Below are 4,705 nucleotides of genomic sequence, written 5' to 3'. Positions count from 1 at the left end.
CACTAACCCATCACTCTGAGGGTGCAATGGGGTAGTGCGGGTCTTGTGAATGCCCAGGCGCTCGCACAAGGCCGCGAACACCCGGGACTCAAAGTTTGTGCCTCGGTCACTGTGCAGAGACGCCATGATGCCAAACCGACCTATCATGCCCTCCACCAGGGCATCAGCAATGGTCTCTGCCTCCTGGTTGGGAATGGCGTATGCCTCTGGCCACTTGGTGAAATAGTCTATGGCGGAAAGGACATAGCGGTTCCCCTTGACAGACAGTGGGTACGGCCCTGTAATGTCAATCCCCACCCTGTCCATGGGGCACCCCACTGGGAACTGTTGGAGCGGTGCCTGTGAGCGCCCAGTGGGGCCTTTGCGGGCAACGCAAGGGTCACAGCGGCGGCAGAAGTCCTCCACATCTCTCTTCTGCCGACCCCAATAGAACCCCTGTCACAGCCGCTTGAGTGTTTTGGCGACCCCGAAATGTCCAGACCCACCTCCCCCATGCACTGCCTTAAGCACTGCCCCTTGCAGTCCCTTTGGCACCACCACCTGCCACTGTTCTTCCCCCGTGGCCGCGGCCTTAAATGCCCGCTGCAACACGCCTTGGGACACCCGCAATGAGTCAAACATGGCCCACAGGCCCTTAGTAGCCTTAGAGAATGGTGCCACCGCCTCCCAAGGCGGGCGCTGCCGAGCCTCTACCCACTGCAAAACAGGATGAAGGTCTGTGTCCTCCACCTGCGTGCGCCTCCAGTCAGCATTCGTCACAGTCTGTAGTTCTCCGCAGACAACGTCATCAGCCTGACTGACGGCCGCACACTCAGCGCCCTCTGCCCGCCGCTCTTGTTCCCGGGCTTCCCTGCGCTCGCAGTACCGACATCCGTCTGCTGCACACGGCCGGCGCGAGAGCGCGTCCGCGTTGGAGTGGCGAGCACCTGGCCGATGTTCTATTTTAAAGTTGTATCCTTGCAGCTCTTCCACCCACCTGGCAACCTGCCCCTCCGGCTCCCGGAAAGTCATTAGCCACTGGAGGGCAGAGTGGTCAGTTCTGATCACAAAGGGGAGGCCACACAAGTAATATTTAAAGTGTCTGATAGAGAGCACCACTGCCAGGAGTTCTCGGCGGGTGACACAATAGTTCCGTTCAGACTTGTTGAGTTTCTGGCTGAAGTATGCCACCACCCTTTCCCCTTCCTGCCACGGCTGTGCAAGTACACCCCCGACCCCCACTCCGCTGGCATCAGTGTCCAGTAAGAAGGGCAGGGCGAGGTCAGGTGGGGCGAGTACCGGGGCCTCACACAAGGCCCGTTTCAGCCCCCAGAATGCCTCCTGGCACCCTTCGGACCACACAAAGTCTTTGCCTTTTTCCAGCAATCGATATAGGGGCGCGGCGATTGTGGCAAAACCCCGCACATGCCTCCGATAGTACGAGGCAAGCCCAATAAAGCTCTTCAGCTGTCCTTGGTCCCGAGGGGCGGGCCAATCTCTCACAGCCCGCACCTTCTCTCCCATGGCGCCAATGCCATCTGCCCCCAGCTCATGTCCCAAGAAAGTTACTTCCCGCCGCATGAAACTGCATTTCTCGGGGTGCAGTTTAAGGCCCGCTGCTCGAATCCTCTCCAGGACTCTCCTCAGGGACCCCAGGGCTGCTTCGAAAGAACGCCCATGTACCAAGATGTCGTCCAGGTACACCAGGCACTCTTGACGGGAAATACCAGCAAGCACTTTGTCCATAAGCCGGGCAAAAGTGGCGGGGGCATTACAGAGCCCAAAACTGAGGACTTTGAATTTCCACAAGCCCCGGCCAGTACAGAAGGCAGATTTAGGGCGAGATTCAGGAGAAAGGGGTACCTGATAATACCCGCTTTTAAGGTCCAGAGTGGTGAACCACGAGGAGCCGGAAACTAGGTCCAGGGACTCATCAATACGGGGGAGGGGGTAAGAGTCTTTTGTGGTCACTTCATTCAGCCGTCTGTAATCCACACAGAATCGCCAATCTCCAGCCTTCTTCTTGGCGACCATGACCACAGGTGCCGCCCAGGGGCTCTCGGACGGCTCAATAAAGTCGGCCCGCAGCAGGTCATCTACGGCCTTGTCGCATACCTGCTGTCGAGCGAGGGGGATGCGGCGTGCGTGGCACTTGATGGGCCGCGCCAAGCCAGTGTCTATGACATGCTCTGCCAAGTGGGTTCTTCCCACTTCACTCTCGTTCATTGCAAAGCTGCCCTGGAATTCCACAAGCAGCTGTTTCAGCTGCTCCTGTTGCTGTTTCTCCAAGTCCCCGTACTCCTCTCTCCACACTCCTCCCCCTATGACCGGGGGTGCCGGCTGCGGGTGGGGGCCCGTGGGTAGGGATGCCCAGGGCTGGCATCCCCGGGTAATACACAGCTCTGTCTCCCCCCTCATTGGCTGAAGGGAGACAGGGCGAGGGCAGGGGTAGTAACTAGGTGATGTGTGAGGCAACAAGAATGTAGAGGCATGCGGTGAAACGGGCAGGGGCCCGGGAACTAGGGTACCCATGGCAACTGTAGGGCCCCCCGGGAAGTTAAGTGTACCCCTCCCCATGTCTAGCAGGCACCCAGTGACTTGGAGGAAGTCCAGCCCTAAGATGCAGCAGTCTTGCACGTCTGCCACCCAAACTAGGTGGCGGACTCGCTTTCCCCCCACGCACAACCACAGGAACCCCTTCCCCACCATAGGAGCTAGCTGGCCCGTGACTGTGCGTAGCTGTACTGCCGTGGGTTCAAGTGGTGTACTGCTGGGAAGAACGTCCGGTCTTACCAGCGTTACCGATGACCCTGTGTCCACCAGACCCACGGTAGGCACCCCCTGGACAGAGACAGCAACATGGCAGGAGCCCCCACTTTTGGCCCCCCCCCGTGTCCAGCCCACCGCCATAGGTGGCACACTGCTGTCATCTACTTCTGGGGGGGATGGAGTCCCTCCCCCCTGGCTGTGCCGCTGGGCTCCTCCGGGTGCCCGAAAGCGAGAAGAAGGAGTAGAAGGCGAGTCGTCGTCTGCTTCTGGGGGGGATGGAGCCCCTCCCCCCTGGCTGTGCTGATGTGCTCCTTCCCCTGCTTGACGAGCCTGGGCTGGCGAGTCAGGGTCCGCGGTGGACGTAGGGGCCCGCATACCCCTGACTATGCGGGCCCGGCGCCGTTTCCCGGCTCACGACGAGTGGCAGGGCACTCCCTGCGAAAGTGTCCAGGTTGGCCACATCCCCAGCAGACCTGCATGGGGCGCGGGCCACGTTGACTTTGCAGAGTCACCGACCTCAGCAGTTCGGTAATTTCTTTCGCCCAAGCCGGAGCCCCGTCGCTAGACGGGTGTGACGATGCCGCCCTCACTGGATGGGGTATACTTTCCAGTTCCCCGGCTGCAGCTGCGCTCCTCAGCATCTCCCTCTCCACGGCAGCTTCCAGTGCCTCCTGCAGGGACCTCGGGTGCTGAAGCTGCACCTGCACACGCAGATCAGGAGGAGTAATGGCTCCAACAAACAGGTCAGTTGCGAGCTCATTCCGTGCATCAGCAAGCAGGTGACCATATGCACGGCGCACCTGGCCCTCAATGTCATTAGCGAGCCCCCGGAGTGGCTCGCCAGGCTTCCTGCACCTCCCTCTCAGTTCAGTTTTTAAAAGCGCTGGCTGAGACCATCTCCCAAACCTCCTCTTGAGCGCCCCCACCAGGGCTGCGTAGCACCGCTGCTGTTCAGGGTCCAGCAGCAGAAGGCACGAAAGAGCCTCTCCCTCCAGACACAAAGCCAATTGCAATGCTTTGTCCCTTTCTTCCCACCTTCTAGCGTCCGCCAACAGTTCAAATTGAGCGTGGAACGCCTCCCAATCTGATCCACCGGCAAATTTTGGCGTCTTCACTGCGGCCGCAGACGGTGGGGGGGACGCGCCGTGCGGGGAAGGTGTGGGTTGCGGCGGCAGCGGCGACATCTTTACGTCCTCATGGGCTGACGAGCCGCTCGTGTGCGAGCAGGAGCGCGGCTGTTCGACGGTCACCCGTTCCAAAACAGCGTCATCCCGCTCAACTTTAAACTTATGCTCACCGGAGCTAAACATGCTAAACGGCTTGCGGTCCTAGCTAACTCACAGACTGAAGCTAACTTGCTAATGCGCGATACGCAGCGTGTCCTTACCGCGACAAAGTCTCTTCCGAAAATCGTCGGTTTTACTTCTGACACCAGTGTAATAATCCCAGGAATGTAGGCTCAGAGACTTCTTCCGTTATCTTGCATTTATTGTATAAGATGCATTTAAGGCACACAACAGCTCCAACATGCGTCTATCTCCTTTCCCGGCCAAACTCGAACCCACACTTCCTGTCAACAACGTCACTTCCCTCACTTCCCCAGAAGTCCCGCCCCCCAGCCAAAGCCATTGGCTAACACCCCGTAGCCAGCCGCTACATCATGCTTTGTCACCTATGACACAACACTCGCTGACGCAGTTTTGTTTTTAAATATACATAATGTCTGTTTTCAGGTGTGTTTTTTTTCCGAAATAAAAAAAATATATCAAAATGGTCCCCTGCATACTTTGACCGTTTATTATGTATACAGGTTCAAAAACAAAAAACATACATACAGTACTGAACACCATCCGAACAATATTTGTGTACAGAAGTGACATGCACTTTCCCTTGTGAACGCTAGATGGCAGCAGAGCTCTTTGTGTTGTGTTAACACTACAATGGGTGTGGCCTGTCC

Source organism: Entelurus aequoreus, linkage group LG06 (assembly GCF_033978785.1).
Source record: "Entelurus aequoreus isolate RoL-2023_Sb linkage group LG06, RoL_Eaeq_v1.1, whole genome shotgun sequence".
Lineage (NCBI taxonomy): Eukaryota > Metazoa > Chordata > Actinopteri > Syngnathiformes > Syngnathidae > Entelurus > Entelurus aequoreus.
Note: the sequence above shows the minus strand (reverse complement) of the source record.